Genomic DNA, 23,219 nt, shown 5'->3' with positions numbered 1-23,219 from the left:
CACCCAACACATGAGACTTGTCACGTCCCAGTTTTTCGGTCACCCTCGCATTGCGGCACCCTCTCCAAGGACTATTGGATCCCCATTGCACCCTAGCGCCCAACCCTACTTGGCGTTTCTGAGGTACTATGGGGATTACATAATATATCTTCATGATGTTTAATTTTTCCAACACATCTTCCGCACAACAGTAATAACTGTAGAACTACCATGAAAGGTGCCCCCCTACTCGGGTTACTTAGTCCACCGGGTCTATACCCATTCTAGAAATGTGGTCGTACTTGGTTCATTTCCTGCATAGCTTCTTGACTCAGTCCTTAACTGACCTGGGTCGAAGGCTTGTCGTTTCATAGAACCACCCATATTCTATCCATACCGCCCCAATCAAAATTATTTTGTTTTATTAAGTTTTTGGTTACAATAATGATTTTTTTTTGTTGCGGATGGCGCTCATGTCTCCAGCCGTCCTCCGACAATCACTCACAATTAGTGATCATTGTATTCACATCCATATACCAAATGTCAAGTGTAAAATCATCTAAATAAGCAATGTTAAGCAATGTCAATAATTGACCACGCAATAAAGAATAAACTCAGGCAACAAGGAATATGAATAACAATTTCAAGGTGTTTCACAATCAAGTTGGTACGCATTTTATAATTAGAATGCAACTTTATTTGCAATCAACACATTTATAAACGGAATAAGTTCATCTGACATCTCTCAACTTTACATCGAGTATGTATTACATCCCTAATCCCCAATACCAGCAATCTCTACCCCTCAATTATTAGAAACCATGCATAGTAAGTCCCTTGGCAGTATGGACCAAAATTTCCCCCGGTTTCGTTGACGTGGCATATGGTGGGGCCTACTTATCAGTGACCCTTACCTCTCTTCACCTATCTCTCTCCCTCCCCGGCTTGTGCGATGGCCTGACCTCATGGCAGAGCGACAACACGGCCTCAAGCGGAGCATTGGCTGGCGCCTCCAACGTGTATTGGAGGACAACCTTCAAGGCAGAGCGGTGGTGGCGGCCCTAGAGACCGGTGGCGGACGGTAAGTAGGATGGAACCCGTCTGCGTGTGCTCCTTCAACCCGGCAACCAAGCACCACCGTGCTCCTCCATCTGTCCGTTGTGCCGCTGCCGCCGCCATTGGAGAGGCTAATGGTGTTGGAGAAGTTGGTTGGCCAGACGATGTCGCACTTGGCATTTTCAAGCAGCTATGGCGAGATGAGAATGGTCGGGTACCGCCATTGTCTGGCGGCGGAGCAGCTAAGGTGTACTGCGACGTAGGTATTATCAGATACTTCTGAGCTGATATCTCAGCCTTATCAGTGGACAGCTGAAGTAAAAGCTTGAGATATGAAGTACCATGATGTCTATGTATAATGCCATGTTTAAGATCTAACAATTACATAATGCTAGCACACTTTGTAGTACACCAACCTACCTATGTTTGCTTAGCACATTATATGAGTTCTTATCGACCAAAAGCTGATGCGGTGCAAATCATTATGCAGAATTGTGGTTAAATCTCAGAACAATCCATCAGAGTTCAGATGATAAATCAGAGGATGGTGAGGCTCTGCTGGTGAGTGCAGGCCTCATGGTGACCAAAGCAGATTCATTTGCACGAGCTCTTAGAGAAATCCTGCTAGCTTCCAAAAATCTAGCAACAGCATACTCTGCATAGCGGTTTGCTTCATCCACAGTCATAGTCCTGCCAATATCTGGGTAGGTGTTGAGTACATGGTCACCATTGAGCTGAGAAGCAAGCTGGATCAACTCCACTTGAAAGTTGAAACTCTAACTAGAGATGAATTAATCCTCTATAGGGCCAAATGGTAGCATAGACATTGGGGACCAACAACCTGGACTCGTTCATGAGCACCGGGGCAGCTCGATCATGAGCAAATCCTAGTGCTAGCACTACAACGGTCACCCACATCTCAATCAGGCGTCAACCCCCATCTGTGTCGGGTATGGTGCCCGTCACGGCGTAAAGGTTACTAATGTGAGAAATCATCTCTATCGGGCATATGGCCATCATGGATGAAGTTATCTCAATTGGGCCTAAACTAAAGCCCTTCACCGATAGCTTTGACCCAGACGACCAGTCAAACAAGGGCCCGTCATGGAAGATCTAATCTTAATCAGGCCTCAACTAGCGCCCGTCACTGATGACTTTAATCTCAACTGGGCTTTAACCAAAGCCCGTCACGGATGACTATAACTCAATCGGGCTTTGACTTATGCCCGTCACGAATGATTATAACTCAATCAGGCTATAAGTTAAAGCCCGTCACCGATGAGTATATCCCACAAAAAAAATATTTTTTTTCTTTTTGGCTAGCCTCGGGCCTTTGCTAGCCATGCCCGCTGCATAAAGACAGAAATAGATATATTCCCCAGCATCCCCCAGCACATACACATCCCCAGTATCCTCATTCACATACACATATGCCATTCACATATTTTACACATCCATGCACATAACATTCATATTATTCACATATTTCACATAACATATTCAAGTGGTAAGAATCATAACCAGCAAAACCGAGTTACTTGGAACAATTATATATTTAGCAATTTTTTACATAAGCATAACAAATATATACATAAATATAAACATCAGTGTTACATAATCACATGTCTTGCACAATAATTTTAAGATGTTCAACAAAGTTCATCATTTATTTGCACGGCGATCATAGAGACGGCGGGGGGTGGCGACCGGGTCATGGCGAACGTCTTCCCCACGGCCCTCAGGGGCGAAGCGCGGGGTTGGCCCATGAACCTGCTGCCGCCTCGGTTCACTCCTGGGAGGACTCTTGCAGTTTTAAGCTCCGGGTGCCATCGAAGCTAGGGACCCCTGTGCTGGCTCTTCTGTAGCGGCTGGCTTTGGTCCCGCCGGCTGGCTACAGTGCCCGGCCTGGCTCAACTAATCGTCTTTTCAAGCTTCAAGTATTTTCAATTTTTCAATTCATTAGCTTAAAATCTTATATTTAATTTCCCTCCACTCTATTCTCATGGCCCTGCGACGCTCGCGTGTTGCGCATTTGTTTGGCCCCTCAGTGGTAAGAGCCCAACCTCTCTCCCATCTACATGAACGATTCTTCGCTAAGTGTGGGGCCTAAGTCTTCTAGCCTTATCCTAGCCTTAAGTTGAGCTCCGGGAGCCGTCGAAGCCTGGGACCCCCTGTGCTGGCTGTTCTGTAGCAGCTGGCTTTGGACCCGCCGGCTGGCTACGGTGCCCGGCCCGGATCAATTGTGAACGGGGATTGCTGGCTCTAGAAATTTTCGGCTCTCAAATTCGTGCGAAAGTAATCGTCCATGAAGAAGGAAGAGAGATAGGAAGGAGGCCACCGAAACGAAAGAGCGAACAAAATGTGTAGCATTGGGGCGCAGGCTCATTGGAGCTTGACCTTGTTTGCTAAGTGGTCGCAGGCTTCCCTAAAGGGTTCGAAGCCCAGGGTGGGGAGCCCTCTTCGAGCCAAAGGTTTGAAAGGTCGCGACGTGTAAACAAGGATAAACAAAGGTAACAAAGGAGGTGTTACAATACCCGGACCAAAGCAAACCACTCTGGGAAAGCTCAGCGTTGGCCGGGGACTCTTTTTGAGCATAGCATTTGTAATACTTCCTTTAAGTATATATCTTCTTTATTCATGCTTATCAGCAAAATTATCATGGCTTATTTTTATCTCTCACCCATCTCTTCCTCGCGGTCCAACGATTCCCACGTGTCGCACGCTCGTTTGCCCCCCTCGGTAACAAAAAGTTTGTATTCACTTCACCCATTCAAATGATTCTTTGCTAAAAGTGTGGGGGCTACGATTCCTAGCTCTATCCTAGCCCTGTGTCGAGCTCTGGATGCCATCGACGCCCAGGGCCCCTTGTGCTGGCTCTCCCGTAGCAGCTGGCTTTGGCCCTGCCGGCTGGCTATGGCACCCAGCTTGGCTTGATCGCGGGTGAGGATTGATGGCTATGAAAGTTCAGTCCTCACACTCACGCAAAAATAATCGTTTGAATAGATGAAGTAGAACATGAACAGAGGTTAACAAAAGGCAGGGGCAAGCGAGGTGCGCAGCATGAAGTCGCGGGCCCGAGAGAATCTAACAATGTTTGATGAATATATACAAAAAATAAGTTCACAACCTAAGGTACGGGACGGCGAGTCGCCCTCAAGTTGGGGCGAAAAAGGCGCATGGGCCCTAGTGCCAGCAAAGAATGGAGAAGAGATCGGGCCCAAATCGTTAGACTAGGAGAGTGGCGTCAACCCTGGCCACCAGGGGATGGTTTTGGTCAGGGCTAACGCTAGGGGCTACTGTCGGTGATATGGTCTCGGGGGTATCAGGCCTAGAGGGAGGAGGCCGCCCCCAAATCTACGTGGCTCCCCACGAGGGGGGATCAAGCCCGGGGTGGAGCGGTGGCTACCCCCACCCAGCTAGAGGGAGGAGGCCGCCCTCAAACCCACGTGGCTCTCCCTGAGGAGGGTTGAGCCCGGGGTGTTGTGGCGGCTGCCCCCTCCCAGCTTGGGGTCGGGCCGCCCCCAAACCCACGTGGCTCCTCGCGAGGGGGCATAAAGCCTGGCGTCGAGCGGTCGCTACCCCCTCCTAGCTAGAGGGAGGAGGCCGCCCTCAAACCCACGTGGCTCTCCCCAAGGAGGGTCGAGCCCGGGGTGTTGTGGCGGCTACTCCCTCCTAGCTTGGGGTCGGGCTACCCCCAAACCCACGTGGCTCCCCGCGAGGGGGGATCAAGCCCGGCGTGGAGCGGTGGCTACCCCCTCCCAGCTAGAGGGAGGAGGCCACCCTCAAACCCACGTACCTCTCCCCGAGGGGGGTCGAGCCCGGGGGTTGCGGCGGCTGCCCCTTCCTAGCTTGGGGTCGGGCCACCCCCAAACCCACGTGGCTCCCCCCGAGGGGGGTAGAGCCCGGGGTGGCGTGGCGAGTGTCCCCTCCAAGCTAGAGGGAGGAGGCCGCCCTCGCTTGGGGTCGAGTTGCCCCGACACCCTCCACGTATCAGCCCACTTGTACAGGGTTAGGTGGGCTTGCCTAACGCCCACCTAACTGCATTTAAAGCGGTCTATGCAATCGCGCCATGCCACATTTAATGCGGCGTGATGCGCATCTGACCGGTCTGTGACCGGTTGAATGACCGATGGGACGGCGACTGTGTACCCCCGCCCTGTCAGTGTGTCATGCGGCGAGCGGCGTGCTCCGTCCCGTCCCATCATAATGATGAGGGGCTTCACAGCCTCTTACCCCGGTCAGAGCTGGTCCAACCACTCTGAACTGACCCGAGTTCCCGTTTTCTGGTGTGAATGAGAACCCGGAAGTCCTCATCCATTAAATGGCGAATGACAAGGGTGCCCTGCATGATTTGATGGGCCCTGCGCAGCAACCGATGTGCAGATAGCTTCTGGGCTAAGGCACAAGACATGTAATTGATATAGAGAATATTTTCCCTTCTCCCTAGGTAGCACTCGCAGCACATGTGGTATCCCCTTAGAGTATAAAAGGAGGACCATGCCTAGTGAGGAGGCGGGATCGGACGGAGGATCCCTGAGCCAAAGCTTGTCTAACCCTAGCTTGCATACCAGGGATTCAGGGACTTTCTAAGCACAGAAGAATCATACACAAAGGAGTAGGGTATTACGCTTCATAGCGGCCCGAACCTGTATAAACCTCTTTTGTCTCATCGTCTTGGAGGAGCCTCCGAGATCAAGATCACACACAGTTTCGCTCACCAAATCCTCGAATCTCACCCGCTGCCCCCGGTCGAATTCTCAAAGGGGGGCCTCACAGCCTCCCGCTAGAGAGGGTCACCCCTCGACAGCTGGCGCGCCAGGTAGGGGGCGCGTTCGTAATTTTTGAGGTTCTTTTGAGCGCCGGCGTGGTGAGTGTCGCGCCGCCGCTACGGCGGAAGGCACAGCATCCTCAGGAGTGTCGCGCCACCCCAGGCTGGGGGCAAGGTCCCCCACATCCCCACCAGGTAAGCTTGGCTACCAGGTCTTTATGGCGTGTCTTCGGAATGTCTGAGGACCCCCAAAGCTCCAGCCCTGCCTCACCGAGAAGTACGACGATGGCGCTGACCCCTCCGAGTCCCTCCAGATCTGCACGGCGATCATAGAGGCGGCGGGAAGTGGTTACCGGGTCATGGCGAACGTCTTCCCCATGGCCCTCAGGGGCCAAGCGCGGGGTTAGCCCATGAACCTGCTGCCACCTCGGTTCACTCTTGGGAGGACTCTTGCAGTTTTGAGCTCCGGGTGCCGTCGAAGCCCGGGACCCCTGTGCTGGCTCTTCTGTAGCGGCTGGCTTTAGTCCTGCCGGCTGGCTACAGTGCCCGGGCTGGCTCAACTGATCGTCCTTTCAAGCTTCAAGTATTTTCAATTTTTCAATTCATTAGCTTAAAATCTTATATTTAATTTCCCCCCATTCTATTCTCATGGACCTACGACGCTCGCGTGTTGCGCACTTGTTTGGCCCCTCGGTGGTAAGAGCCCAACCTCTCTCCCATCTTCATGAACGATTCTTCGCTAAGTGTGGGGGCTAAGTCTTCTAGTCTTATCCTAGCCTTAAGTTGAGCTCCGGGAGCCGTCGAAGCCCGGGACCCCCTGTGCTGGCTCTTCCGTAGCGGCTGGCTTTGGACCCGCCGGCTGGCTACGGTACTCGGCCCGGCACAAATGTGGACGGGGATTGCTGGCTCTAGAATTTTTCGGCTCTCAAACTCGTGCGAAAGTAATCGTCCATGAAGAAGGAAGAGAGATTGGAAGGAGGCCACCGAAAGGAAAGAGCGAACAAAATATGTAGTGTTAGGGCGCAGGCTCATGGGAGCTTGACCTCGTTTTCTAAGTGGTCGCAGGCTTCCCTAAAGGGTTCGAAACCCAGGGTGGGGAGCCCTCTTCGAGCCAAAGGTTTGAAAGGTCGCGACATGTAAATAAGGATAAACAACGGTAACAAAGGAGGTGTTACAATACCCGGACCAAAGCAAACCACTCTGGGAAAGCTCAGCGTTGCCCGGGTACTCTTTTTGAGCACAACATTTGTAATACTTCCTTTAAGTACATATCTTTTTTATTCATGCTTATTAGCAAAATTATCATGGCTTATATTTATCTCTCACCCATCTCTTCCTCGCGGTCCCATGATTCCCACGTGTCGCACGCTCGTTTGCCCCCCTTGGTAACAAAAAGTTTGTATTCACTTCACCCATTCAAATGATTCTTTGCTAAAAGTGTGGGGGCTATGATTCCTAGCTCTATCCTAGCCCCGTGTCGAGCTCTGGACGCCATCGACGCCCCCTGTGCTGGCTCTCCCGTAGCAGCTGGCTTTGGCCCCGCCGGCTGGCTATGGCACCCAGCTTGGCTTGATCGCGGGTGAGGATTGCTGGCTATGGAAGGTTCAGTCCTCACACTCACGCAAAAATAATCGTTTGAATAGATGAAGTAGAACATGAACAGAGGTTAACAAAAGGCAGGGGCAAGTGAGGTGCGTAGCATGATGTCGCGGGCCCGAGAGAATCTAACAACGTTTGCTGAATATATACAAAAAATAAGTTCACAACCTAAGGTACGGGACAGCGAGTCTCCCTCAAGTTGGGGCGAAAAAGGCGCATGGGCCCTAGTGCCAACAAAGAATGGAGAAGAGACCGGGCCCACATCGTTAGACTAGGAGAGTGGCGTCAACCCTGGCCACCGGGGGAAGGTTTTGGTCAGGGCTAACGCCGGGGGCTACTGTCGGATATATGGGCCCGGGGGTATCACATCTAGAGGGAGGAGGCCGCCACCAAACCCACGTGGCTCCCTACGAGGGGGGATCAAGCCCGGGGTGGAGCGGTGGCTACCCCCACCCAGCTAGAGGGAGGAGGCCGCCCTCAAACCCACGTGGCTCTCCCTGAGGAGGGTCGAGCCCGGGGTGTTGTGGCGGTTGCCCCCTCCCAGCTTGGGGTCGGGCCGCCCTCAAACCCACGTGGCTCTCCCCGAGGAGGGTCGAGCCCGGGGTGTTGTGGCGGCTACTCCAAGCTAGAGGGAGGAGGCCGCCCTCGCTTGGGGTCGAGCTGCCCCGAACCCCTCCACGTATCAGCTCACTTGTACAGGGTTAGGTGGGCGCGCCTAACGCCCACCTAACTGCATTTAAAGCGGTCTATGCAACCGCGCCATGCCACATTTAATGCGGCGTGCTGCTCATCTGACCGGTCTGTGACCGGTGGAATGACCGATTGGACGGCGACTGTGTAACCCCGCCCTATCAGTGTGTCAGGCGGCGAGCGGCGTGCTCCGTCCCGTCCCATCATAATGATGAGGGGCTTCACAGCCTCTTACCCCGGTCAGAGCTGGTCCAACCAATCTGAACTAACCCGGGTTCCCTTTTTCTGGTGTGAACGAGAACCCAGAAGTCCTCATCTGTTAAATGATGAATGACAAGGGCGCCCTGCATGATTTTATGGGCCCCGCGCAGCAACCGACGTGCAGATAGCTTCTGGGCTTAGGCACAAGACATGTAATTTGTCACACCCTAAAAATCCTAAATATATAAATTGTTGTTTAATTGGAATTATTAGAATTTATTTTAAAAGCCTAGAAGAGAAGATCTAATTTTAATTAATAAATTCCAATATAAAATGGGGCCAGATAAAATTTCATTAAATACTTTACTTAACTCTATAATTCCTAGATTTTTCTGGGATTTATTTGAGCTAAGAAAGTATTTTTAATAAATGGAATTGCATTTAATGAATAATTTAAATCGAAAAAGGTTTTTAAAATCCTCTCTTGGCTTTGGGCCGAAAGTCGGCCCAAAACCCTCTCTCTCTCCTCCTCGGCCCAAGTCGGCCCAAGTCTAGCCGAGCCCGCGCGCGCGCTCGCTGCCGCTGACAGGTGGGGCCCACCTGTCAGGCCTGTCGTCTACCTAGGTAGCACTCGCAGCACATGTGGTATCCCCTTAGAGTATAAAAGGAGGACCATGCCTAGCGAGGAGGGGGGATCGGACGGAGGATCCCTGAGCTAAAGCTTGTCTAACCCTAGCTTGCATACCAGGGATTCAGGGACTTTCTAAGCACAGAAGAATCATACACACAGGAGTAGGGTATTACGCTTCATAGAGGCTCGAACCTGTATAAATCTCTTTTGTCTCATCGTCTTGGAGGAGCCTCCGAGATCAAGATCACACACAGTTTCGCTCACCAAATCCTCGAATCTCACCCGCTGCCCCCGGTCGAACTCTCAAAGGGGTGCCTCACAGCCTCCTGCTAGAGATGGTCACCCCTTGACACAGCCGAACCCATATCTCCACCGTTGATCCTGTGGTTTGGCATAGACGTCCCAGATGCGTTCCTGATGGCGATTGGGGGGCATTTCCGACAATTCTCCTTCCAATAACTGTCATACCTTGATGCGAACCCGCTAGGGTTTGTGGCCTGATCTTTCGATGAGAGGTAAGCGATAACTCGATTGGATGAAGATGAGAGGTAAGGGATGTAGTATGGATGTGGGTGCGGTTTTGTGCTAAGTGCAAGCTTCTCCACCATCTCGCTGCTAGCCAATTTGTTGCAGCTACCTCCATCAATGATCATGCGGCAACAATGCTCTTTGATGACACACTTTGTTTGGAACAATGTGTGTCGCTGATTTTGCTCCGCCTTCTCCATTTGTGCGCTAAGGACACGCTGCACAATGAGGCTCTCATAGTGATTGTCACGACCGGAAATAACCCAACGGGCGTTCCTTACGTGCGTGCATTATTCCTTGTCCCAGGAAGTAAGGTACACCAAAAGTTGATACAGTTCAGAGTTTAACAAGCGGAAGCGTAAATAGTTAATTTATTACATGGGCAGCGAAGGCCCAGCACACACAAAGACAAACGGAAAACAGCGGAAGACTAGGGCGACGACCACAGGCGCTTGACGGCAGGCACGAGCTAGACACCAAAGCCTTCATCATCCAGGGGCTCCTCTTCTGGGATTGGGAAAAATTGAGCAAGACTGAGTACAACCACCGTACTCAACAAGACACACCCACAAGTGCAGAATAAATGCAAGGGAGTACAAGAGGGTTATAATATAAAGGGTTAGGGTTTGCAGTAAACAGCATCAAAAGACACTTAGTTGCTCAAAGCTATTTTGTAAATACGATCCTAGAGCTATACAATATTATTAATCAAGGCCGTGAACCCACACGAACCTGCCTTAACCCAAGGCCTACGATGATTCAGACCAAACTGGCAACCCGACCCTGGGTCCCAGCTCGTCCCAAGCCAACCCAGGCCAACCATTCCACATTTTACTTGTTAAGCAGGTTTTAAGAATTAAAACCACTAACTTGGGTATATTGCTCGGCTTGCCCATAACCGAGGGCGCGGCTATTCGAATAGATTATACTCTGATCACAGGTGTAATCTATTCAACTTGTCACGCCCGGAAATTCACTAGTAATTTCTGAACTTTATTTGTGCATAAAATCCTCGTCCAGGAATCAGCCGAGGTACACAAACTGACAATTTAATATACAAATCCATCATAATAATAACGTTACACACTTACAAAAGAAAAGAAAACAGCAGCGGAATTAACGGTCTAGCGATGGCTTCAGCTCCACTCCCACAGGCAGCTCAACTGGGGTATAAGCCAAACGTCTTCTCCTTCTGGATCCTTTATCTTCAACTGAGGTTGATTGATTATTGCAAGAATGAGCATATGACATACTCAACAAGCCACACAGCAAATATGCAAGTGCACAAGGATACCAAAGGATGGCATAATATAGGCTCATTTGCAAAATCAGCATTTAGCAAAACATTTAAGAGAAGTAAAATAGTGGAGTAATTAATCAGAAATTTTAATCAACACTGAACAGCACACCCATGCTGCACAGGCCCAACCATCCTGAACAACCATACCCGGCTGTACAGATCTAACTCCAAACCAGGAGCTAAACAAATTATTACCAAGTATAACATCCATAATTATTGTGAGAGGTGTGAGACTAATCACGAAAAACATTGCTCAACCCGCCCATAACCGCGGGCACGGCTATTCGAATAGTTTTACTCTGGCCAGAGGTGTACCACTGTACCCACAAGACACAACCCCACATCATGTCACCATGTGCCTCAATACCACCACGGTACCTCGGAAAGGAGTTGTGACAATACCCCTTGCACAACATAATCCATTACAGCGCACCTTTCCTGGATCATAATCACCCCCTCAAAAACCAGAGGCATGGACTCCCCAGCGACCCCCGTGGACTTCTCGCCACTTCTCAGTCTGGCGCACTATAATGAATCACGCTATACAAAAGATAAAGCCGTTGCCCACGCTAGCTTGTGGTTGGCACGATAAATGTTTCACAACAGTAGCTCGCGAACCGGTCCTTAATTGTCATGAGCACGACTCTCAAAACCATGTGCTCACAACCCACCATTATCAAGTTTTAGTTGGCAAGTAATTAATTAACCAATCACGATTGACCATCGTGAACTATCATTAAGCCATCCTTAAATAATAGTGAGTCATAAGTTATCCCAATAGTGTGCTAATGTTTCTAAGCATGGCTAAGCAATCATAACTAATATCTAGCTGAACCAATATATAAAGCCCAACTAGTCAAGTTATAATAACCCAAGGTATCAAGGAATAAAGTAATCAATGCAAATTGGCCATAACAAAGGAATAAGTTCACACCACCCGGTGACATTCGAAAATAAATGCACAGTTGAAATAAATAGAGAATTTAAATATAGGATCAACATGCTCAAAGGATTGTGTTTAGGATCTGTGTGACTTGCCTTGCAATAATCGGTCTTCAATTAATCTTCTTAACACTCCTGACGCACTCACGAACCTTCGCAACGACGGAAACGACAAGCTAACACGCAAAACGAAGAAAAAGACTAATAAAAACCAAATAAACAATACATATAAAGTAAACAAACATGTAGATCATGATTTTAGATGAATTTAGCAACTTGAACCACCTGAAACGGATCTACGGTTATTTAGTTATGATTTTCCGAAGATTTAATCTATTAGAAAAAAGGGAAAAAGGAAGGATGATGATGGCGGCCGAACCACGATGACGACCTCGCCGGAGATAGAGCGGCCGGCTGCGGATTTGGAGGGCATGTACACGTAGAGGACGACGAGACGAACCCAACGGTACTCACCACAACGACAAACGACGTCCGACGACGGCCGGCAACGACGGGGAACGGGCGGCGGCTCGGGTTGACCGACGGCGGCGAGCTACGGCGACCGGCGGCGAAGAAGGACGGGCGGCCGGGCTTCCTCTCTCCTCGGCGCACCTCTTGGCGGCGGCGGCAAGCGGCGGCGACGGCAAGGGCGGCGGCGCGACCTCGCCGAAGCTCGGCCGGCGGCGGCGGCGAGTTGGACGACGCGGCGACGAGGCTACGGGGCACTAGAGAGCTCGGGAAAAGGGGCAAACGAAAGAGGAGGACTAGAGGGTCCTATTTATAGCCTTGGATTGAAGAGATCGGACTCCTCCCGCAAGAAATCGATCCGAGAAATCAAAAACTCGGTTTTGGAGATAAACCCGAAAACGAGTTTGATTCGAGCAATATACTCAACCATTTGCTCCGATTCTTGAGGGGAAAGATAGAGGAGGACGAGAGGATCAAAACCCCTCAAAAATCCGGAAGAAAAAGGGCCGGATTGGATGCGGATTTGAGGGAGAAAAGGGGCGGCTCGGGCTCGGCATGCACGGCTCGGCTGTGTCTCCAGCCGGCTGGAGATTGAAGATGACACTGTAGCAGGGAGGCAAACTAGACTTTTGGCTGGGCTTCTACTTCTTGGCCCGATTGAAAGAGGGACACAAAGCAGACTTTGGAGGAGGGATAAGGCCAGCCGAAAGGAAAGGAGAATGGGCCGAGGACTGAAGCTGAACTTTTCCTATTTCGGCCCGAAAAGGAGAAGGGGATTTTAAATACTTTTCCAATTAAATTAATCACTGAAATGATTTTTGAATTGTTAAAAATACTTCCAATGCTCAAATAATTTCAAGAAAATCCTGAAAATACTTGGACACTCAAAGTACTTAACAAAATTACAATTAGACCATTTAATGATTAATTTAATATGTGGGTAATTACTGAAATGCTCTTTGTATGATTAAAATTAGGAATTGAGCTCCGAAAAATCCGAGAATATTCCAGAGAGTATAATTAACCATGGAGAATTTAATAAAAATTAAATCCAACCATGCTTTATATTTAGGAAATTTTATTTCCCACATTTAACTTTACTTGTAAATTAATGAACATTTAATATAAATTCTATTATTAATTTATTAAATAATTTATAAATCCTGAAACGAAAATCAGGATGTGACAAATCTACCCCCCTTACAAAGAATCTCGTCCCGAGATTCGGAACGGCTAGAAAGAAAAAGGCATAGGTAAACTGCAGTCTATCTTATTCCATAACTCCGATAATTATTCTAAGGCTTTAAAGAAAACTACTGCCGCTTTGAAACTGGTGGCTGAGTTGTAACACTTGAAGACGCAACTCTTGAAGACGCAACTGGCACTGCATTGGCTCCTGTGACGACAATGTTGTTGACTTGACCTTGCGACTGCGGATGCTTCGGCTTCGGACACTCTCTTGCAAAGTGGCCTGGCTTGTAACAGTTGAAACATACCTGCTGCTCCCTTCCACTACTGTTATTCGACTGATCCTGCTGAACTAGCACCGGCTGATTTGCTTGCTCGATGTTAACTTCATTGCTTTCATTAGTCTCTGATTTGATCTCACCACCGATGTTCAACTGTTGCGATTGTCCTTGACCAGCGGAAGAAGATTCACTAATTTGGAGTGGCTTGATACGCTGCCTCTGGCTACTACCTTGTGCCTCCTGGGATACAGTCATTTTCCTTTTACGGTTATCCATCCTGTTCTTCTTGTCTTCAAGTCGAATTGCTTTGTCAACCAGCTGCTGAAAATCAACATAGTCATGAGAGATCAACATAACTGACAGCTCATCCTTTAAGCCTTCCAAAAACTTCTCCTGCCTTTCCTCGTCAGTACGCACATCTTCTGGAGCATAACGTGCCAGACGATTGAACTCATGAAGATACTCTGCCACGGTACGATCCTTGTGCTTCAAAGCCCTAAACTCACGCTTCTTCAAAGCAACAACTCCTACAGGTACGTGTGTCTTCTTGAATCCTTCGGTAAACTCTTCCCAAGTGATTGGTTGTCGTTCTGCTCTGTTCATCCGGAAATGATCCCACCATTCTGATGCAGATTAGAAAAGGTAGAAGGAGAGGGGTTACACTAAAGACAAGACCTTAACCAGGTTAACACTGATCTGATGTGTGTAGACCATTATATTGTTCAAGTTGATTAAGCAAGCAACCTAGTATAGTCACACACTCATCAATGAACTTCTCTAATGATGGGAATGCAACCATACCTACACACAAAGCAAACAACAAACGTTCTACCCTACTAACTATTCTTCAAAGACACTTTGGCGGCATAGGTTCTAAGATAGGTTCCAAACTTCACTCTATCTGAACACTTAAGATTCGACTATCATCTTCTTATTCCTCGATCCACTTGACTTGCAGAAGTTGACAACATCGACGTCTTCGAGTTTCTCCATCAAGATTAACGACTACTCAAGTTGAAAGAGGAAGGGGGAAGAATGACAAAACGATTTGCAAAGAATTCTAGATAAGAAAGAAAGGAAAATTTTCACAAATTATGTTTTCGGAAAATTAGTCCTTAAGGTTTGACCATTTGGCTTATCCTACAGTCAAGATGGCTCTGATACCAACTTGTCACGCCCGGAAATTCACTAGTAATTTCTGAACTTTATTTGTGCATAAAATCCTCGTCCAGGAATCAGCCGAGGTACACAAACTGACAATTTAATATACAAATCCATCATAATAATAACGTTACACACTTACAAAAGAAAAGAAAACAGCAGCGGAATTAACGGTCTAGCGATGGCTTCAGCTCCACTCCCACAGGCAGCTCAACTGGGGTATAAGCCAAACGTCTTCTCCTTCTGGATCCTTTATCTTCAACTGAGGTTGATTGATTATTGCAAGAATGAGCATATGACATACTCAACAAGCCACACAGCAAATATGCAAGTGCACAAGGATACCAAAGGATGGCATAATATAGGCTCATTTGCAAAATCAGCATTTAGCAAAACATTTAAGAGAAGTAAAATAGTGGAGTAATTAATCAGAAATTTTAATCAACACTGAACAGCACACCCATGCTGCACAGGCCCAACCATCCTGAACAACCATACCCGGCTGTACAGATCTAACTCCAAACCAGGAGCTAAACAAATTATTACCAAGTATAACATCCATAATTATTGTGAGAGGTGTGAGACTAATCACGAAAAACATTGCTCAACCCGCCCATAACCGCGGGCACGGCTATTCGAATAGTTTTACTCTGGCCAGAGGTGTACCACTGTACCCACAAGACACAACCCCACATCATGTCACCATGTGCCTCAATACCACCACGGTACCTCGGAAAGGAGTTGTGACAATACCCCTTGCACAACATAATCCATTACAGCGCACCTTTCCTGGATCATAATCACCCCCTCAAAAACCAGAGGCATGGACTCCCCAGCGACCCCCGTGGACTTCTCGCCACTTCTCAGTCTGGCGCACTATAATGAATCACGCTATACAAAAGATAAAGCCGTTGCCCACGCTGACTTGTGGTTGGCACGATAAATGTTTCACAACAGTAGCTCGCGAACCGGTCCTTAATTGTCATGAGCACGACTCTCAAAACCATGTGCTCACAACCCACCATTATCAAGTTTTAGTTGGCAAGTAATTAATTAACCAATCACGATTGACCATCGTGAACTATCATTAAGCCATCCTTAAATAATAGTGAGTCATAAGTTATCCCAATAGTGTGCTAATGTTTCTAAGCATGGCTAAGCAATCATAACTAATATCTAGCTGAACCAATATATAAAGCCCAACTAGTCAAGTTATAATAACCCAAGGTATCAAGGAATAAAGTAATCAATGCAAATTGGCCATAACAAAGGAATAAGTTCACACCACCCGGTGACATTCGAAAATAAATGCACAGTTGAAATAAATAGAGAATTTAAATATAGGATCAACATGCTCAAAGGATTGTGTTTAGGATCTGTGTGACTTGCCTTGCAATAATCGGTCTTCAATTAATCTTCTGAACACTCCTGACGCACTCACGAACCTTCGCAACGACGGAAACGACAAGCTAACACGCAAAACGAAGAAAAAGACTAATAAAAACCAAATAAACAATACATATAAAGTAAACAAACATGTAGATCATGATTTTAGATGAATTTAGCAACTTGAACCACCTGAAACGGATCTACGGTTATTTAGTTATGATTTTCCGAAGATTTAATCTATTAGAAAAAAGGGAAAAAGGAAGGATGATGATGGCGGCCGAACCACGATGACGACCTCGCCGGAGATAGAGCGGCCGGCTGCGGATTTGGAGGGCATGTACACGTAGAGGACGACGAGACGAACCCAACGGTACTCACCACAACGACAAACGACGTCCGACGACGGCCGGCAACGACGGGGAACGGGCGGCGGCTCGGGTTGACCGACGGCGGCGAGCTACGGCGACCGGCGGCGAAGAAGGACGGGCGGCCGGGCTTCCTCTCTCCTCGGCGCACCTCTTGGCGGCGGCGGCAAGCGGCGGCGACGGCAAGGGCGGCGGCGCGACCTCGCCGAAGCTCGGCCGGCGGCGGCGGCGAGTTGGACGACGCGGCGACGAGGCTACGGGGCACTAGAGAGCTCGGGAAAAGGGGCAAACGAAAGAGGAGGACTAGAGGGTCCTATTTATAGCCTTGGATTGAAGAGATCGGACTCCTCCCGCAAGAAATCGATCCGAGAAATCAAAAACTCGGTTTTGGAGATAAACCCGAAAACGAGTTTGATTCGAGCAATATACTCAACCATTTGCTCCGATTCTTGAGGGGAAAGATAGAGGAGGACGAGAGGATCAAAACCCCTCAAAAATCCGGAAGAAAAAGGGCCGGATTGGATGCGGATTTGAGGGAGAAAAGGGGCGGCTCGGGCTCGGCATGCACGGCTCGGCTGTGTCTCCAGCCGGCTGGAGATTGAAGATGACACTGTAGCAGGGAGGCAAACTAGACTTTTGGCTGGGCTTCTACTTCTTGGCCCGATTGAAAGAGGGACACAAAGCAGACTTTGGAGGAGGGATAAGGCCAGCCGAAAGGAAAGGAGAATGGGCCGAGGACTGAAGCTGAACTTTTCCTATTTCGGCCCGAAAAGGAGAAGGGGATTTTAAATACTTTTCCAATTAAATTAATCACTGAAATGATCTTTGAATTGTTAAAAATACTTCCAATGCTCAAATAATTTCAAGAAAATCCTGAAAATACTTGGACACTCAAAGTACTTAACAAAATTACAATTAGACCATTTAATGATTAATTTAATATGTGGGTAATTACTGAAATGCTCTTTGTATGATTAAAATTAGGAATTGAGCTCCGAAAAATCCGAGAATATTCCAGAGAGTATAATTAACCATGGAGAATTTAATAAAAATTAAATCCAACCATGCTTTATATTTAGGAAATTTTATTTCCCACATTTAACTTTACTTGTAAATTAATGAACATTTAATATAAATTCTATTATTAATTTATTAAATAATTTATAAATCCTGAAACGAAAATCAGGATGTGACAAGTTCTTACCTTGCCCACAGGAGGGGGACAGCAACCCACAAGTTAGCAACCGTGGAACGAGGTGTATCGGTGCTGTAGCAACAAGACCTGTCAAGTTGTAGTCGGGTTTGTGGTGGAGCTGTCGGTGGGCTGAAAGCAATGCTCAAGAGAAAACTAGAAACCACGTTAACCAAAGCAAGTTGAATAATCGCTCAAGGGTATAGTGTACAGTGCTGGTCCTAGACTAGTTGAAGTAGAGACGCGAGCCTAACCACAAAGGACGCCACAAAACACAAACCCAAACAGCAACGAAAACAAGAAACGGTGGTGAAAGGTGGTGACAAAGAGGGAATGGTGGGGTGTGCTCGCTGGATCCCTTTTTTTTTTGCTTTCTCTCTCTAGTGCTGAGGAGAGAGACACGACTTTTTATTTTTATTTTTATTTTATTTTTTTGATATTTTTTTCACAACCAGGAGCACACTGCAACCAACCACAGAAAATCTTACCTTAAACGGACAAAGTATGAAGCTTGTAGAATTTTTCAAAGTTCTATGCGACTAGGTCCCAAAGCTTCTCGCCACAAAAACAAAATTTTGCAAGAGGAATTCGGCGATTTTAAATTTGCCGAACCTGGCAAAGTGGGGCAGAATCGGATGTATCTTTTTTTGTAGATGTCCGTGGATATATTATAAGCCTAATTTTGAGTCCGTATGAAAAGGATATGACTGTTTTAAGGAAGGTCACTCGAATCAGGGTTCTATTTCCTTTCTAGTGGCGGCAGGATACAAGGCAACTCACAAATGCTATCGGCAACAGATCAAACACAAATAGAAAGTGATTTGGTGGGTGACTGCGATGGCGGTGACGGTGGTGATGACGGCAAAATTGATGAAGGTGGCGATGTGCGGTTGTGGCAAGAACTCGAAACTCTAATCGCCTAACACTAAGACCAGCAAATTAACACAACCGATGCAATCGAAAACTCAACAAGTCTTAACTAAGCAGTACTAGTAAAAAGGCACAATGGTCTATAGGATCACGGGAAAACTAATCTACTATTTTTTTTTTGTTGGCCTTTTCTGGACTATAGGAAAAAAAATTAATGACGAAGGGAAGGGTAAAATCTCTCACTAATGAACCACGCTCTAATACCACCTGATGCGAACCCGCTAGGGTTTGTGGCCCGATCTTTCGATGAGAGGTAAGGGATAACTCGATTGGATGAAGACGACGTTCACGGCCTGACTACAACCGTCCAAAAACGCTGCGCCTTAGCAACCGATACACCGTCTCCAATGGTCGCCGCGAACTTGTGGTGCGCGTCAACCCGGCCACGAGGGTACTCGTCCTGCAAGCAATCGAAGAACAAGCAAGAACAGGTAGAACAAGCACCGAAATTGCTAGATAAAGAAGAAAGTTTCACTATCAAAACACAATATGGTGGGGTTCCGATTACAGGCAGACGGGCGGTTTAGCCAACACGCGCGCTGCGAGCCGGTAGCAAGTAGCTATCTCTATCATCAAAACCCGAGTGTTCTTGGCGGCTACTAGAGGTATAAGAAGAGGAGAAGAACAACCATAGGGTCGTGCTCCAACCCTAGGACGCGCCCCTAATAGGCCCAACTTGGATACACAGCCCATTGGGCCAAAAGAGGTGACGCAGCACCATGGACAGAAAACAGTCGGGAGTAAAATGACAATTGCGGCCGCTCCAGAATAGATATGGACATGTGGCTGAATCCATTTGAAAGTCGACTTGATAAGCTTTCCATGAAGTACTTGCACGCCCAAATCGGAGTTCACATGAAGTCGTTGCGGCCATCAGAAGTTGGCGCTGCCCTGCAGTCCGAATCCACCCTGCGCGAATCCTCTCCCCTTTGGATCCTCTCCATCGTTCCTGAGTAAAACACGAGTGCACGCGTCTCCGGGGTATAAAGAAGAGGAATATGAACTCAAGAAAGAACTCACCTGGTAATTTAGTTGACGTGCACGAGCGCGGGTAATAGGACCATCATGCTGTACTTGGGGGGACGTGGATGTATCGATGGTGTTGATGTCCTCATCATACCTGCCCTTTAAATAGACTTCACTTCCATCAATTCACACACTTCCAATCTTGAGTTGAATTACAAGATGCTGTATTGTACTATTTGTATACTAGAATTAGGAAGAGAGTAGAGTAGAAGAAGTCGGTGGAATTCTGGAGCTGTCGGTAATCCTTTCCTGTTTCTTTTATTCTGTTTATTACTCTAATATTAATAAGAATTATCTTTCTGAGTAATATAGATTTATCTTGTGAGAATTACCTCTTGGTTAGTTCCTAATTAGTATACGGGATTATTGTTTACTATAATCAACTAATATATAGTGATTATTTTTTTTGAAAGAACCACAGTAGGGGAAGCCCCCACCATTAAGATTTTATACTAATAAAGGAGAAAAAATTACAACAAATTTAACCACTGTAACAATGTATCTCTCTCAGAATTTTTGATTTTATATTAATAGTGATTATTTTAGTGAGTTATAAACACTGAAGTAGATACTAATTCCTTAGACATGGTGTTTAGGTAGTTAATATCTAGTAATTGCAGCGTATCCCAGCGTATCCCACAGTACGTTTGAGGTGGGTGTAGAGGTGGTGACAGCCCTCGAGAGCACTTAAGTCCTCCCTGTTCGGGTACGTAGTAGAGCGACATCTAGGAACAGCGGGTTGCAAGTGCCTGAAGTATTGCGTTAGGATTAAAATTAAGCTTTCCCTAGACACTGTTTCACACTAGGAAATCCTCTCTATCCTTTGCCTATCTTCGCTTGGTGTCCTTGGATGAACCAGAGGAAGAGTTAATCACACACGTTCTCTTGGATTCGATACCATTGGAATACTCCGTAGGGGAAATGCTACATCGGTATATCCGTGCGCTTGCGGATTCTATCTGTGATTGTAAGAAATACCAATACAAATTTCTGGCGCCATTGCCGGGGAACAGTTGCTGATTTTTTCAATACCCAGTTCATCCTCGTATCCCTTTATTTTTTTTATTCTACCTTCACCCCTGCTACCCCAGAGAAGTATTCATGTTCAATTCTTCTCGACCATGGAGCAACCTCTCTTTGAGCTGTCTGCTCCAAGGGGCGAATTCTATGAGCCACTTGCTTCATCGGAGCCGATTTTTACAACTGGCTATGAAATTCGCTCCGAACTAATCAGTATGGTTAGGGAAAATCCTTTTTCTGGTCTTGATCAGGAAAACCCCTACTATCATCTGCGAGACTTCTAGCAAGTTTGCTCATGCCTTCAGATTCGTGGCATGAAGCAATGATACACATCTACCGTAGGATGTGTAAACGGTAGTTTGGAAAAGTTACAAGACAGGTTCTGTCTTGCCTTTTTCCCGGTTACTCGTATTACCGCCCTTCGAGTAGAAATTCTTAGTTTTCAACAGATTAACAACGAATCAATAGGTGTAGCCTGGTCCAGATTCACTAATCTTGTGCAATCCGGACCAACCTTGTCTATACCCGAATATGTGCTTTTGCAACATTTTGATACGGGCCTAGATTAGGAGTCTGCATTTTATCTGGACATAACTGTCGGGGGATCATTCATGCATAAAACACCGTCAGAAGGAAAAGTAATTCTAGATCACATTCTGGAAAACACTTTCTTCATGGCACAATACAATGAACCCCCATTGGAGGCATTTGTGTCTAAGATAAAGGAGCCTTCAACAGTCGAATCAGAACCTGAACTTTCTAATTCAACTTATTCGACTGACGAAGTAGTTCCCGAGCCGTCATCCATTGCGAAAGAAGAAATTCAGACTCCGGATCGTGCTCCAGTTCTATTCAGGGATGGCCTTGATGAAGATTACGGCGACACCCTGAATTATTTCAGTAAAAAGTGGCCGCTTGTTCCTTTGCCACCTCCCGATACTATGGAACTTGGGTTCCTAAGGGAAACTGTTCGGGAGCTGACAACCATAATGGGTGACGAATGGCTAAGGGAGGCAGAGCTTTCATCTGACGTAATTCGGATAAATACCGATCCCTGAGTTATTCCATGTCATTTAGAAGGGAACAACGTTGGTATTCTCTATAATCCAACTGTCGGGGTTAATCTCATTTTCGAGTCCTTTGCATTAGCTTATCTAAGCGATAAAGCAATAATCCCGACAAACAAATTCTTCAAGCATCCCAATGGAAATATCATTGAAGGATTTGGGATTGTGCAAGACGTGCATGTCTACTATGAAGACAGGGAGGCGATCTTGGATCTTCATGTCTTTGAAATCCAAGACTTCAACATTCTAATCAGGCACCCAATAGAACAGCTCCTCGTAAATACACCCCGATTAGATAGCCCCGAAATAGTTTTGGGAGGGAACAAATTTTCAGTTCCTTTTTCTCGAGCAAATTTCGCCTTGACCGTTGTTGGTATTTCTTAACGTCATTACTAGAAATATAATTTCCAGCAATGGTGCAGAAATAATCCTGGTACATTATGGTTACAGAGGTCATCTGCAAGCGCACGGATATACCATTGTAGCATTTCACCCGAGAGTATTCCAAGGGTATCGTATTTATTTAATCTCGTGGGAAGATCATAGTAGAGAGAACCGGACTAATAATTTATATGTTACTTGTAATAATCAGAGTCTAAGCAGGGGTTAAAATAATCCGAGGGTAGAGTGACACACAAGCAGGGAGCTACTCATTCTCATACTAAAATGTCTAAGCTAAGTGAAAAGAAAATAGAAACGATAATCTATTCCTATACTCCTAGTATACATACATTCTAGTTATATGATTAACTAGCTAATACCCTCTTTCCAATGCCCTCTTGGTACTTCGACAAGACACCCCTGACTGTCGAGTTCCTTACGACAGCCCGTCATGACTATACAGCCGGGGCTAAATACGGAGGAGTACCCTCCCCAGGAAATTAACTTAGGACTATATACACGCGCGGAGGAATACCCATACTAAGCTGTCACCATCAGCGGCCCATCTCTCATCCGCAGCATATAACCTCAAATAATGATATTCCGTAATCTAGACACCACGCCTAAACTACCAGATACTACTCTAATATCATCGTCATGACATAGAGTAATTGCATAAGCAAACACTATACCCATACCGATGCATCTCCCAGATAAGCTAGCAGTATAATCAGTATAATATGAATATAAAGTAAAGTTGGCATTCATATACTCGGAAAGTATTTCAATACCATAAATGTATAAAGAAGAGTATTCTAATAAAAGTATAAAGCCTACAAAAGAGGAAAGGAAAGCTACTAGAGCCATACCCGAACTCTTCCGAAGGCTTCCGGACTCCGATTTCTACTCTATTCTTACTCCACTAGCTTGAAAACACTAGACTAAACTTGAGAGAATATGAGAGAGCTTTGCTTGAGGTGTGTGAGTGAAGTGAGGAGGAGAGCTCCTTTTATAGCTTGAGAACGACGGTTGTGACGGTTGGAAAGGTCGGTAATAC

The 23,219-nt window shown here is 46.8% G+C and overlaps 2 long non-coding RNA genes across 2 annotated transcripts; both read right to left on the bottom strand.

Annotated features, from left to right (window-relative positions):
• Positions 1-10,424: 10,424 nt before the first annotated feature.
• LOC136356104 (uncharacterized) lies at positions 10,425-12,442 on the bottom strand. The gene is made up of 3 exons (XR_010740797.1): positions 12,169-12,442; positions 11,791-11,870; positions 10,425-10,663 (listed from the first exon to the last, which is right to left on the bottom strand). It is a non-coding gene; the product is annotated as an uncharacterized lncRNA (long non-coding RNA).
• A 2,373-nt stretch (positions 12,443-14,815) lies between these two features.
• LOC136356105 (uncharacterized) lies at positions 14,816-16,833 on the bottom strand. Its single transcript, XR_010740798.1, has 3 exons — positions 16,560-16,833; positions 16,182-16,261; positions 14,816-15,054 (listed from the first exon to the last, which is right to left on the bottom strand). It is a non-coding gene; the product is annotated as an uncharacterized lncRNA (long non-coding RNA).
• Positions 16,834-23,219: the final 6,386 nt, after the last annotated feature.

The sequence above is a fragment of the Oryza sativa genome, chromosome 4, assembly GCF_034140825.1.
Source record: "Oryza sativa Japonica Group chromosome 4, ASM3414082v1".
NCBI classification, from domain to species: Eukaryota; Viridiplantae; Streptophyta; class Magnoliopsida; order Poales; family Poaceae; genus Oryza; species Oryza sativa.
This window is presented reverse-complemented; position numbering and strand designations above follow the sequence as displayed.